At 32.1% G+C, this 8,066-nt stretch overlaps 1 pseudogene; it reads left to right on the top strand.

Annotated features, from left to right (window-relative positions):
* The first annotated feature begins 3,123 nt into the window (after positions 1–3,123).
* LOC123632977 lies at positions 3,124–3,881 on the top strand (annotated as a pseudogene).
* The last annotated feature ends 4,185 nt before the right edge of the window (positions 3,882–8,066 follow it).

Raw genomic sequence — 8,066 nt, 5'->3', positions numbered from 1 at the left:
AAGCAGATATTTCCTTAAAAATTAGTGTTTTGTCTTAAATTTGATATGAACATTTCCTTTCTAGTACCTGCAGATTAAAAGAAGAGGGGGAAAAAAGCTCTCCCTCTGAAAACAACTAGAAAAACCAGAAAAAAAAAGTATAAAAGAAACATTTGTTTGAAGGATTTGGACATCTTTGCAGGCAGTAAGGAAAGGAGATATGACTACAGAAGTGAGGCAAGCATCCAGGCCCTCTTTACCCTAGAAATCTTTACTAATGCTGACAGTAGATGTTTACTAATGCCGATAGTATCACTAACGTATGAGAAGCTGAACTGAGCTTCGATAAGACTCATAGGTATGGAAGAAGTAGAATTGGAATTTACAGAACACCAAAGAGGAGTTCCCTGGCAAACACCACAAAGCTCCAATGGGAACTTCCATAAAGGGCTATACACACTACAAATAAGGGTAAACCAGAAATGGATCAGCCCTCACAGGGATGAATGAAAGAAAGCTCAGCTTTAAATTCCATCAATACTTCAGTGAATTGAAGTAATCTGGAATCATTAATACACCTAACCTAGTTGTCTGCCAAAAACAAACTAAATTTTCTCTAGAAGAATATATAATAATATCTTCCAGGGCTTCAAATGATCTCTACAATGTCTCACATATAATGACTAGAACTTACTGAAAATAAGTGAGATTACAAGGAGATAAGTTTATATGACCCAAACTCTACAGATATAATAGATTATTTCTCACAAGAAATTCAAATAATGAAGATACCAAAAACAAATTTTACAAAAATTATGATTATTATGTTCAAGTAATTAAAAGACAAAATTGAGAATTTTGAACGAAAATTGAAAATGTTTTAAAAGGTGAAAATTCTAGAACTGAAAAATACAACAGAAAAAATTAAGAATTCAATGAATGAGTTACAGTTGAAGAGACTAGTAAACTGGAAGATAAATTAGAAAAAATATTCTAACTAAAGTGCAGATATTGTAAAGAATGAGAAATGTTAAAACAGGTATATGGGAAATATAAGACATGATAAATATGCATAATATATATTTATTTGAAGCCATGTACAGAGGGAAAATAAAGGGAATGATGCAGAAGCAATAATTAAAGAGAAAATGGCTGAGAACCCTCCAAAATTGGCAAATGACGTTAAGCAATAGATTCAATAAGCTCTGTGAAATCTAATCAGGATAAACAAAAACAATAACAGCAATAATAACATCAAAAAATTACCTAGAAACATCATAGTAAAACTTATGAAAACCAAAACAAAGAAAAAGAGCTAATATCATCCCACTCTCCCTAGCTCTGTGGTAGCCTTGGAAATCATCAGCTTTGCAACTAGAGTATCTTAAAAACCAGTAGCCTCGCTGCCACTAAAAGAGAAAAACTTTATTTGGAGCTCCTCAAAAGACCCATCCCAGACAACTGTCACCATTTAACCCTTTTGGCAGTTCATAGTAAAGTTCTGTTCTCAGAGCTTATGTTTTTGTGACCTGACTCAGAGCTGTGAGATCAATGTTATTTCCAGTGCATTTGTCAAAAAATAAAATAAAATAAAAATTAACAATGGTTTAATAACATAGCTGCTTGAGTCAGCATTATGAGTTGGGGCTAACAAGTGGCTGGGTAAAAATATAACGGAAAATTTGAAAATGACATGTCCATAGACCTGGGAATCTAGAAGGTCGTGCACATGCACAGGGCTGTATATGTCCAGGGTTAGGGGCTAGCCCAGGAAATACCTAAAATAAAGCCCTAACCTCATGTTTGTGATTGTCCTTTAAGTTCTGTGTGAGAAGGAATTAAAGGTTAAAGAAAAGTTTTAAACTGCCTGTTGGAGCATTGAAGGCATACCCCAAGACACACACAGACAGACACACACACACACACACACACACACACACACACACACACACACACACACTCCTTCAGCAAAGACCGGGAGATATACACATTCAAGACACTTAAGAAAATCTCTGTTTAATCATTATAGGAGCACTTAGCTAACTGAGCAGAGGCTCCAGTGGCCACACTCAACAAAGATTACAGGCTTTAGAGAATTAGTTCAGGAAAGCCACTAAACAAACAAACAGCAACAACAACAGCAAAGAACAACAACAACAAATGTTGGGGACTGAATTTCCACTTACTGGAAATCCAGGGACTGGATTTAGCACAGTTAGACGATTCAGAGGGGCATAACTTAGTTGTTATAAATATCTTCAAAAAACTAAAAGAAACTATATATAAAAAATTAAAAGACAGTATGAGAACAATGCCTCACCAAATAATATGAATAGACATAAAAATTATTTTAACAAAGAACAAATTGAATTTTTAGAGTTGAAAAATACAATAACAGAAATTAAAAATTCACTAAAGAGTCTGAACAGTAGCTTTGAGTAGGCAGAACAAACCAGCAAATTTAAAAACAGATCAAATTAAATTATCCCATCTGAGGAACGGAAAAAAAAGAAGAAAAATAAACATAGGCTCAGAAACAAGTGGGACACCATGAAGTGTACCAACATATGCATAATATAAGGTTCAGAAGGAAAGGAGAGAGAATGAAAGGGGGAGAAAGAATAATTGAAGAAATTATGGACAAAAATTTCCCAAATTTTGTGAAAAGAATTTATCTGCACATCCAAGAAGCTCAACAAATTACAAGTAGCATAAACTAAAAGAGATTCACACCTTGATTACCTCATATTCAAGCTGTCAAGGGCCAAAGGCAGAGAGAAACTTAAAATCAGCAAGAAAAATGTAGTTCATCATTACCAGGGATCCTTGATAAAAACAATGTTGACTTCTCATGAGAAACAATGGAGTTGAGAAGGCAATGGCATAACATATTCAAAGTGCTTGAAGTAATAGCCGAGAATTTTATATCCAGCAAAAATAACCTTCAAAAGTTAAGGAGAAGGGTGGTTCCACACACACATGTGGGCCATATGATCACAGAAATGGATAGCTGGGCAGTAGTGGTGTTTTTTGTTCTCTGTGTAGATCTTGACTCTTCAGTATCTTCCCTCTGGAATTATATAAAGTTAAAAAAAGATGTCCTTCATGCTTTAATAAGAGCTTATTGTAAAAAGAAAAAAACAGATGTCTTAAGGATATGACTCCAAGACCACTGTATTTTCTCCAGAGGGTCACTTGCACCAAGTTGAATGTACCATGGAAGCATCAAACATGCAGGCACCTGTTCAGAAATTTTAGCAAGCAATGATGTTTTGCTTGCAGCAGAAAGACACAACATCCACAAGCCTCTTGATGAAATCGTTTTCTCCAAAAAAATTTATGAACTCAGTGAGGACATGGCTGGCAGTGTGGCAGGAAATGCTAATGTTCTGACTAATAAACCAAGGCTCATTGCTCAAAAGTATTTATAATGGTTTCAGAAGCCAATTCCTGTGAGCAGTTGGTTACAGCACTGTGTAATATCAAACAAGCTTATATATAGTCTGGAGAAAAACATCCCTTGGGTGTTGCATTTGGCTGGGATAAGGACCATGGCTTTCATCTGTATCAGAGCACCTCTAATGGAAATTATGGGTAATGGAAAACCTTATGCATTGGAAATAATAGTGCTGCATTTGTGTCAGTGTTAAAACAAGAATAAAAGGAAGAAGAAATGACTTTGAAGTCAGAACTTGGTTAAGCTATCAAAGTGTTAAATAAGGACATGAATGTTAGCAAACAGCTGAAAAAGTGGAAATTGCCATATTAACAAGAAAGAATGAAAAAACAGTAATCAGAGTTCTCAAAAAAAAGTGGAATAGTTGATCAAAAAACATGAGAAAGAAGAAACTAAAGCTAAGCATTAGAAGAAAGAAAAAGAACATAAATAAAAAGATAAATAGAAGACAAAATACAGGGATTTTAGAACTCATTCAGGGTGCAATTTCTGTGTAAAAGATTTCCTAATCTTCCAGCCTGAGAAAGCTTTGACTTTTTTTTGAACTTGTGCAAAACATTACATTCTGAATTGTATGCTGGTCATTTCTGTCCAGCTGAATATTGTAATGATGATGATTATTTTCATGGACATCTTAACCTTATTTTTGTTGGAATAAACCTTGGAAAGAATGGTAAATTTTTAAAAATGAAGGTGAAATTGAGACAGTCACAGATAAACAAAAACTGACTTTGTCACTACTATTGAAATTAAATTGGCATTAATTCAGATCTAGTTGTCTTAAATTATGATGCTAAATGTAATCTGAGAATAACTACTAAGAAAACATCTCAGGAAATATAGTAAATAAGACAAAATAATTAAAACGATATACTAGAAAATGTCTATTTAACACAAAAGAACAGTGACAGAGGTATAGAGAAACAAATAAGTCATAAGACATACAGAAAACAATAGCAAAAGACAGGTGTAAATCCTTCCGTATTAAATAGTAACTACATCAACTGTAAATGTACAAAAAAAACCCATTCAAAAGGCAAAACTTTTCAGAGTAGATTAAAAATAATGAACCAACTGCATGCTTTCTATAAAAGACATTGATAGGTTGAAAATACAAGGATGGAAAAAATATATACCATACAGAAAGTACCCAAAAGAGAGCTAGAGTGGCTATATTAATATCAGATATAATCAACTTTAAGAAAAAATAACTATAGAAAAAAGACATTTTATAGTGATAAAAATGAAAATTTATGAAGACAAATTAACATTTATTAACATACATACCTAATATCTGAACTACAAAATCCACAAATCAAAAATTGACAGACTCAAAAGAAGAAATAGACAATTCAACAATAACAGCTGAATACGTCAATATCCACATTCATTAGTGGCTAGAACAACTATTTAGAAGATAATCAAGGAAATAGAATTCTTAGACAACACTATAAACCAGGATATAATAGACATCTGTAAATCACTGAACCCCCAAACATCAGAGTATACATCATATCCAATGTACACAAATCATTTTCTAGGACAGATCATATATTAGGCCATAAAACAAGCCTCAGTAAAATTAAAAGGAATAAAAATATACAAATTGAGTTCTACAACCACATTGGGATGAAATTAGGAGTCAATAACAGAAGGATTTTGTGCAATTCACAAATACATGAAAATTAAAGAATACTCTCCTAATTAATGGGTCAAAGGAAAAATTACAAGGGAAATTAGATAATATTTTGAGATGGATCAAAGTGAGATTACAACATAATACATACAAGACACAGGAAAAGCAATGCTCATAGGGAAGTTTATTGCTGCAAATGCCTCTATTAAAAAAGAAGAAAGATCTCTAATCAATGTTATCCTTCCACCTTGTAAACTAGAAAAAAAAAGATAAAATAAACCTAAAGGAAGCAGAGGAAAGAAATAATAGATTAGATCAGAAATTAATGAAATAGATAACAAAAAATCAATAGAGGGAAAAGCTATGAAGCTAAAAGTTGGTTCTTTAAAATGATCCACAAAAGTGACAAGTCTTTAGCTATAATGACCAAATGAAAAAAAAAAAAAGACTCAAAATACTAAATTCAAGAATGAAAGAGTAGACATTACTACCAATCTTTGTATAGGAGAATGCTATGAAGTATTGTATGCCAACAAATTAGACAATATAGACAAAATGGAGAGATTCCTAAAAACACAAAAAATGCAAAACCTGACTCAAAAAAAGGAAAAACTCTGAATAGACCTATATAGTGCACAGAGATTGAGTTAGTAATCAAAAACACTTTCCACAAAGAAAACAGTTAACAGGTATATTAAAAAATGCTCAACATCACTAATCATCAAGGAAATGCAAATTAAAATCACAATGAGATATCATCTCACCTCAGTTGGAATACCAATTTTCAAAAAGACAAAAAATAACAAATGCTGATGAGGATGTGGAGTAAGGGGAACGCTCATACACTGTTGGTAGAAATGTAAAGCAATATACCCACTATGGAAAACAGTATGGAGGTTCCACAAACAATTAAAAATAAAACTACCATATGATCCAGCAATCCCACCACTGGGTATATATCTAAAAGAAAGGAAATCAGTATATTGAAAAGATATCTGCCCTCCTGTGTTTATTGCACCACCATTCACAATAACCAAGACATGGACTCAACCTAGGTGTCTATCAGTGGATAAATGGCTAAAGAAAATATATACGGTATATATACACAATGGAATATTATTCAGCCATAAAAAAGAACAAAATCCTGTCATTTGCATCAACATGGATGGAATTGGAGATCATTCTGTTAAGTGAAATAAGCCAGGCACAGAAAAACAAATATACATGTTCTCATTCATATGTAACTGCTAAAAAAGTAGATCTCATGGAGGTAGAAAGTTGAATGCTGGTTACCAGACTCTTGGAAAAGAAGAAGGGAGGGGAGATAAGAAGAGAAATTTGGTTAATAGGTACAAAAATACAGTTAGATAGAAATAATAAGTTCTAGTATTCAATCATGCAGTAGGAAAATTATAGTTAATGATAATATATTGTATGTTTCAAAATAGGTTAAAGAAGAATTATAATGTTTCCAGCACAAAAAAAAAGACATTTTCAGAGAGATGAATATTCTAATTATCCTGATTCGGTCATTACATACTGTATACATGTATCAAAATATCACATGTATCCCAAAAATATGAAAAACTAATATAAATACAAAAAAAGGACCATAGACCTAAATGTAAGAGATAAAATTATAAAACTCTTAGAAGACAACATGGGTAAATCTATGTGACCTTGAAATAGGTAATACTTTCTTATATATGACACCAAAAGTATGAGTGGCAAAAGAATAAAATAAATTGGATTTTATGGACATTGAAAACTTTTTCACTTCAAAGTACACTAACAAGAAAGTGCAAAGACAACCCACTGAATTAGAGGAAATAGTTATAAATTATGTATCTAATAAAGGATTTCTATACAGAATATAGAAAGAATTTTCACAACTAAAAAAATAAATAGACAAATACTCTGATATAAAAATGGGCAAAGGATCCAAATAGATATTTCTCCAAAGAAGATATACAAATGGCCAATGAGCACAGAAAAAAAACTCAATGTCATTTATAATTCAGGAAATGCAAATCAAAACATAATGAAATCAAAGCCATACCTGTGTTTACTCTAATGACCATGTATCCAAGGTGAAATTTCACTGCAAGTCCAGGTGAGCCTTCAGTGAAGAGAAAGGTGATTACAATCCAAACAAAAGTAGAAATAATCAAGCATTGGAAGAAAAGCCAGAAGCCATCATTCATTGGGAAAGCATTAGGCTTCAGTCGCTCAACTATCAGAACAATTATAAAGGATAAAATGAGAATAATGGAACATGTGAAAGGCAGTGCTCCAATGAAAGCATCAGTTATAACTAAGCAGCAGAGTGGATTAAATATTGAAATGGAAATATTATTATTGATTTGGTTAGAAGATCAAAATAAGTGTTAACATCCTATTAGCCTAAGAATTAAAAGAAAGAACACAATAGTTTCTGTAACTTATTATTACAGTACAGGGGTATTATTATTACTGTATTACACTGTATTACTGTTACCACATATAAGCCATTATAGTATTACTATTATTATTACCATATATGCACTTTTCATCAGGGATCCAAATTACATACAAATCCGACCTAAAGACTTCTCGGGAATGTATCTCATCTGTAACCTGGGGACTGCTTGTATTCTGAATTTAGATAGTGTCAATAGATAAATATACTGAATGTACTAAAGACCACTGAATTATATGTTTTAAAGGGTTGAACTTTATCATACACAAATTATATTTCAAGAGAAGTTTTATTTTAAAAAATCTACATGGAAAAGTGGAACAAACTTGAGAAAAATTAGAGAAGATGTACATAAATGGAGAAATATTAAATGTTCATGGATTGAAAAATTACATATTAAAGATAATTAAATTCTCCTCAAATATATCTTTAGAGTCAATGCAATGTCAATCAATTACAAGCTTATTTTGGAAATGGAAAAGGTCAAGAAAAAATAAAAATTCTTGAAGTAGAACCAAGAAAGTAGTCATATTTTA

Source organism: Lemur catta, chromosome 2, assembly GCF_020740605.2.
Source record: "Lemur catta isolate mLemCat1 chromosome 2, mLemCat1.pri, whole genome shotgun sequence".
In the NCBI taxonomy this organism is placed as follows: Eukaryota; Metazoa; Chordata; class Mammalia; order Primates; family Lemuridae; genus Lemur; species Lemur catta.
Note: the sequence above shows the minus strand (reverse complement) of the source record. Positions and strands in the feature narration are given on the sequence as shown.